General features: G+C 36.2%; 1 non-coding gene across 1 annotated transcript; it reads right to left on the reverse strand.

The window, feature by feature from the left end:
* Nucleotides 1-4,894: 4,894 nt before the first annotated feature.
* On the reverse strand, nucleotides 4,895-4,957 carry LOC116890419. Its single transcript, XR_004386619.1, has one exon. It is a non-coding gene; the product is annotated as a U7 small nuclear RNA (small nuclear RNA).
* Nucleotides 4,958-7,585: the final 2,628 nt, after the last annotated feature.

Genomic DNA, 7,585 nt, shown 5'->3' on the forward strand with positions numbered 1-7,585 from the left:
CCAGAGCACATACCTTTAGTAGTGACTCACGTACAAAGTTGAGGAAGGAATTCCACATTCCCTTAGCTAGACAGATTAGCAGAATCAATTCTGTCAACCAGTGGAGTGATAGATGTCACAGACATATTGCTCTTGCATCTATAAATATACATATGTAGTTTTAATGAATATCTTCATACACTCTGATATAGTATAAACAAATATCTGGATATCTTAAATGGAATTTTCCAGTCTAGGCTGGTAATGATTGCTTCAAGAACAACAGATAATCTAGCTGAAGGCCCAGTCAGTAACTTCTGTGCAAGTATGAGAACCTTTGCTAGACTCACAGGATCCTTTTTTAAAAAGAAGAAAAAAGACAGACTTGAAGAGAGGCTATTGCTGCAATTACAGCACTGGAGAGTAATTTATAGATTCTTCAAAGTCAACCTAAGCTACTTGGAGAGCTCCAAGGTAGTGAAAGGTGGTCCAAAACAAACAAACAAACAAACAAACAAAAACCCAATAATGAATAGCACCTGAGGAAAACAAGGGAATTGGATTTGGCCTTCATATGGGCACCAAACTTGCACATTTGCACTTGTGCATAAGCATATATACAAATAGGGAGAAAAATAATAAAGGCAGGGATAGTAAATGTTACATATTTTTCAGTTGATTCGTGTGGGAAATATCCCAAATGTTTTAACCCTCTCTCAGTAATAATTGAAATTAAAACCATCCTTTGTGAAACATAAATACTAATGAGGTTATCCACATGACATCTGCAAAATAAAATAATAATTGATTGAAGAGTGGATATACAATTATTGTATTTTCAGAGAACAATGAACATGAAATAGTACATTGTCTTATTAAGATTTTGCATCTCTGTTTTACTGTATCAACAATACTTTGATCACAGTGCCTAGATGTAGAAAGCTGACTCAAATAATAAGAAACACAAGGTGTTTGCACAGTATACTCAGTATGCTAACTTTGGAGAATACATTATTTTATGCCTCATAGTAGGTTATATTGTTAGATTTAAACCTTTCATTAAAATTTGCTAGAATCGATCTAATATTGTTTGCAGAATACTTATCAAAAATTGGTACTTATATGTGTTTGGAATCTCATATCAGCTGCCTGGTTGGTGATCAATCAGAGAAGATGCACCTAACTTGCAAGTGACAGGAGGCCCCAGGGAGTCAAGTGGGGTAGGAGGTATGAGATGGGGGGATAGGGACATCCTCCTGGAGACAGAAGGGTGGGGAGGAGGTATGGTATGGCCAATAGTCAGAGGGTAGACATGGAGGGGGATAAAAACTAGTGTGAAAAATTAAAAAACAGCAAAAAAAAACCCTTTGCCTCATGACTGTATTGAAATAAAATATCAAAAAGAAAAGTTGGTACTTACAAAGGTTTCCAGGGTAAACCCTTGTTGCTGCATACTTTAATGTGTTTCTTCCCCTTCCTTTTGTTGTTGTGTTATACATAATTATTTATGACTGCTTGGTGCTAAAAATTGAGGATTAATATTAACACAATAAAATTGTAAATTACTTTTATATCACTTTATCATTAATGTATTCATAGCTAAGGAAACCACTTCCTATTATCTTTCTAGAATGATAAATTGATTCTGCTGTAAGAGATAGAGCAGTATGTTTACATCTTCAAAATGAATTCCATTTCCGAGAATGACTGAAATAGGGATTCTCCAATGAATTATTGTATTAAATTTCTTTGATGACAGAGCAAACAGTGTACAAAAGAACTTATATTATAGTCTTATTTTTTCGCAGACCCTCCAGTAGTTTTGTTTAAACAGATGTAACACAGATGTGGGAACATCTGGTGGGTCAATGAAATTCTGCCATGACTCTTTTCTGACTAGAATTGGGAATTACCGACGTCTAATTGTTAACTAAGGACCATCCATGGAAGAAATTAATGTATTGCTTCAAATGATGTATTAGTGTTTGCTTTTCCTTTATTTCTAATAAGTGTATTCACATGTGCTCACTAGAAATAGCCTTGTAACCTTGGTTACTTTCTATTTGTTTTGAATATGGTCATACAATTTTCATTGGCTTGTCTGTAATCAACCACTCATTGTGGGCTGGTTCCCATTATTTGTTCTATTACTAAGACTTTTGTAGGTCCATTCGAGGTAGAAAAAATTATCTCAGTTTTTCATACTAAAAATACTAATTCGTCAAGTTCTTAAGACTGGGTATTTCTTTGCATTGTTTTCAGGATTCTTGGAAATGAATGAAATGTCTTTCAGTATTGTGACAAACCACACAGCGTCTTCATCTGGCTCCTGTCTTTCAATGGGATAAACATGTAGGACAAATTATACATCAGCTTCTTCCTATGAATTAATACATTTGTGACTGTAGGTGTTTCAGGCATGCAGGTAATAGAAAATTGAAAATTTTCAAGATCATAAGTTCCAGAACTTTAAATTTCATTTAGTGTACATTTCATAAACCTCACTGTAAAAATCTACCATTTTCATATGTACCGTCTCCTTTATGAGCTGCGAGATATTTGTGAGACCAAGGAAATAGTTTATATAAAGCTAAAACTCAGAATCTCTATAACATTTACCCAAATCAGTGTAAATTAATAAGATTTTCAGCACTTGACAGAATGTTCAAACATCCTGAGGGAAAAGTAGATTGAATTGTTGCATTTAGTACTGGGTATTCAGGTGATCTGTGGCACCAGTAAGAGACTTCTTAGTCCTGAATGGACAGAGGTTATATGACTCAGAGGATTAGCTTGCACAGTGGGAAGCTGTAGAACTCATCTAATATTTATCAAGATGTATACTGTAATGAAAACAGCACAGAATCTTTACACCACACAGACAGCCTCAGCTGGGATTAGAAAGGAAAGACAAAGAAGTATAATGAAAGCGAGGCCTTTATCCTGTGAGGTTCGGCCCTCTTCCTCAGCCTTCTCTACGATTTGTTTATTTTTCTGGCAGTGATCACATTTCCACTGAAGTGGGTTTGTTTTCAATACATCATGAAATACTCCGATCATCTGGTTTTTGTTTACTTGCTTACTAGTTCTCTTTGAAACAGGCTTTCCCTACCCCAAAGACTGTATTTTTCTTTGCATTTAAACTCAGTCCACACATCTACATTTTAATCAGGTTATACTAATACTAAATATTAACTCTGGCTCAGAAACTTATGACCACTCCTTCTCCAACTTGTGAATCAATAAACATGAACTGTGAGTTTACACCATATCACCACAGTTCAAAAGCCTGGTAAAGGAAGCTTCTGAACCATGGATATTCTATTCTCCAATATTTTTCATTGTATGTGTTTGCTGAAAACAGATTTCATCCAAATAAAGTAGCTTAAGATACTTTTAATCCTGTAGTATAGTCTAGAAATCTCTCAAGGCATTTTGCATGGCAATCAATCCACAGTGAGCTTCTAACTCCTTCACCACAGAGGACAAGTCTTCTTCCAAGTTTCCAGCCAGGATGTTCGAAATAGGCCTCATCTTTTAGCAGCTGTTAAATGTTGTAATAGCTGCAATAGCATATGTTGGGACTTCTCCAGTTGTCTTTAACACAGTGGTAGATCCCTTCTTCCTAAAAGACAATGAAAGAGAAAGGCTGACACAATATCTATAAGAACTTTTTAATCTCTGGTGCAGTATAGATTTTTCTAGTTCCAGATAAAAATCCACTGGTTTCCAACTGTGTTTTCACCTCTTAATATGGACCAGATTGTAATGAAATATTTTTTTAATTATGCCTTCATCTCAGTTTCAGATTTGATTCTCTTCCTTCATCCATCTCAACAAACATTTAATTTGCTGTTTTGCTTCAGGTACTCATTCCTGCAAACATGACATTTCCATCTCTTTGGTCTGTCTAAATATCAACAATGTTCTGAAATGACTCACTTCAACAAGGAAGGGCACTTTTTTATTGGATGTTTTATTTATTTACATTTCAAATGTTAACCCCTTTCCTGGTTTCCCTTTCGGAATGCCCCTATCCCATCCCCCGTCCCCCTGCTTCTATGAGGGTACTCCCTCACCCGCCCACCCACTTCCAACTCACCACACTGGTGTTCCCCTATACTGGAGCATCAAGGTTTCACAAGACCGAGGGTCTCTCCTACCACTGATGTCAGATAAGACCATCCTCTACTACATATGCAGCTGGAGTCATGGGTCCCTCCATGTGTACTCTTTGGTTGGAGGTTTAGTCCCTGGGAGCTTGGGGAGGTCTGATTGGTTGATACTGTTGTTCTTCCTATAGGGTTACAAACATTAAAGCACACGGAAAGATTTATTTTTAAGTTAAGAAGAAATTACCCTGAAAGGATTTTTAAACATAACCACTGCATGCAGAAATGCACCTTGAGTACCTTTCCCTGACAAATCACAAGATGAATCATGAGTAGACAATTTTCATCTGCTTGTTAAATTCAAAAGCAGAAGATGAGAAATTGGTAGAGCATTCTAAAAAGGGTGTCATACTGAGTGATATTCTGCCACAGAGACTCTAACATTAAAGTATGATGATGGAGATTCAGTTAGCTATTTTTTCATCACTTGACCAAGACCATGTTTAAGGAAAAAGCTTCTTTTGTCTTATAGTTTGAGAGATACAAATACCATGGTTTGTTAGGTAAATACCACAATAATTGTCACTAAAAAGAAACTCTTAGCTTACATCAGTGCCACATTCCAGCTCAGCCTCAGCTTGGTTGGGGGTACTCAGAAGGGAGTATGTGGGAGCAGTTAAAGAAATAACTCAAAGTCAGTAGTGAGTTGCAAGCTGACAGCTCTACTATCTACTAGAGAAGGCTATCTAGATAGCCCTCTGCTCAAGACAGCTTTTAGTTCAAGTTAAGTCTCTAAATAGTTCTTGGGTTTTCTGACCAAAATCAGAAAACCCACTAGAAAAAAATTTAAAAGAACAGTATTAGCTCTCTAAGTAGAAAAATTCTAAAAGAGCTATGTTAGATCTCTAACTAGCTTTCTGGTTCTCCAATCTAACTCAGAAAATAAAAATCTGCTAGAAATCTAGGTCCTCATGCTTACCTGGCAGTTTATCTACTGAGCTATCTCCTCGTCCTAATGTGTAAATTACAATTCAATTAACACAGTAACATGTAGTTATTTTTTAAACTTTTAAAGATTTGTTTAGTTTTATGTATATTAATAGTGTTTTGCCTAAGAGTATGTATATGCACCAGATTCAAGCAGTGCTTGGTGAGCCTAGAAGAAAGTGCTGGATCCCTGGAAATCATTACTGAAGGTTGTCAGTCATCAAGTAAAGTTGGGAAACAAATTCAGGACCTCTGGAGGAATAGTACAAGCTCTTAGCTGCTGAACCATCTCTTTACCACCAACAATAAGATTCTTTTTAAATAGACCAAAGTAGGCCCTTAGTTTGCTAATGAGCACATGTTCCTGTTTTCAGCTTTCTAACAATACTATTTAATCTATTTCCATGTTCATTATTAGTCCCAAATTTAGACCCTGATGAAAGAAAGCTATTGTTGGCCTTGGTTGGGAAGGTCTAGCCAGACTGTTGGCTTGGTATATTTTTTTTCTTTTTGTTCGAGAGGGTAGGGTAAGGGACAAACTTTAGGTTACAGGAACAAAACACTTTGGATGGAACTGTAGGGGAAAAATTTCAGCCCTTGGATAACTAATTTTTGTGTCAAGAAAAGCAAATCAAGAAGCACTCTATAAGGAAGTCACTGACTTGCTGTGCTGGAATCCATCTACTTCTCTGTACTACTTACCCTGCAGGGACTGTTCAGAAGCATTGGAATCAATCACATAAGACCCAGGTTAGCGAGCCCAAAGAATTCTAATACTAAAGAGAAACAGTCATACTGTGGGCCTGAAGAGACAGCTCAGTGGTAAAAGGTTCTTGTTGCTCTTGCAGAGGCCAAGGTTCAGTTCCCAGAATCCACATAGGTGGGTTATAACCATCTCTAACTCCATGATACCATCATTTGATCTACATGGGTACCAAGAGTGCACATAGCACATATACAAAGATGTAGACAAAACATTCCTACCATAATATTAACCCTTAAAAAACATTTTGTAAAATAAATTATGTGGAATTTTTTTTTGTATGTAGTTGGAATGGTGGGCTAGAGAGGTGGTTTAAAGATTAAGAGCACTGAGTGCTCTTCCAGAGGTCCTGACTTCAATTTCCAGCACCCGCATGGTGGCTCACAAACATCTATAAGGAGAACTGATGCCCTCTTTTAACCAACAGGCATGCATGCATGCAGAAAACTGTATACATAATAAATGAATAAATCTTTAAAATAACATTGGAATGTGGGGGCTGGAGAGAGAGCTCGGTGGTTAAAAGCACTGGCTGCTCTTCCAGAGTGCCTGAGTTTAATTTCCAGCACATACACACACACACACACACACACACACACACACACACACACACACACATACATAGCAGCTCCCAACTGTAACTCCAGTTCTAGGGGATTCAATACACTTACATCAATGCACATAAAAAAAACTTAAATAAATCATTTGAAAAGTTGCAAAAAAGAAAAAATTCTTAGATATTTCTTACCAAAGTCAGAAACCCTGCCAGGAAAATTCTAAAAAGAACTCTAATAATTTTCTAGACAGCTTGTCTCTTGCAGACCAAAGCCCTGTCTTTTATTTACACATCAATTCAGTCATTTACCCTACGTTCATTTTTGATTATTCTATGAATCAGCATGTTATGTCCTTAGCTCCTTGATTCTTAGACAAAGACACCAGGTACATTTTCTTTTTTTTTTCTTAAAGTGTTCGTATATTTATTAATAAGATTATACATTTTTTAGGTAAAGGACTTTCTGAAGAATGTAAGATGTATTAATCCTATAGGAGACCCAGTGAATATCAATCAAGGAAGAAATTTAGATGCAATGTATGACATTCTCAACGTTTTGAATTTTCCACAAGGTTTTGTACTAAAGGTGAAAGTAGGACAGTTATCTCCTTATTTTGCACATGATTGACAACTGTTCTTATCTGAAGACATGATAGAGTGGGCCATAGGAAGTAGACAGGTAGGTTGCATCAAATTTTAATTTTAGTCAAACTTCTAAGCAGCACTTTTTGGCTATAATTATTTCCTTTTTTGTTTTTGAGAAGGATTATATATTTTCTTGAATTAATTTACATATTCATGATATTATTTTATTATTATTTTATACATTTATTATTTAATGCAGATACATGTTTATACATTGGTAATATTTTATTTAAAGTATACTGAAAATAAGTTCATTTATATGTCAATTTTTTTTATCTTTATTAACTTGAGTATTTCTTATTTACATTTCTATTGTTATTCCCTTTCCTGGTTTCTGGGCCAACATCCCCCTAGCCCGTCCCCCTCCCCTTCTATATGGGTGTTCTCCTCCCCATCCTCCCCCCATAACCGCCCTCTTCCCAACAATCACGTTCACTGGGGGTTCAGTCTTGGCAGGACCAACATTTTCTTTTAGCATAGCAAATTAATTCAGAGATCTGCCTCAGTTTGTAAGCACAAACAATAATCTAGCTGGGTGGAATC

Source organism: Rattus rattus, chromosome 1 (genome assembly GCF_011064425.1).
Source record: "Rattus rattus isolate New Zealand chromosome 1, Rrattus_CSIRO_v1, whole genome shotgun sequence".
Lineage (NCBI taxonomy): Eukaryota > Metazoa > Chordata > Mammalia > Rodentia > Muridae > Rattus > Rattus rattus.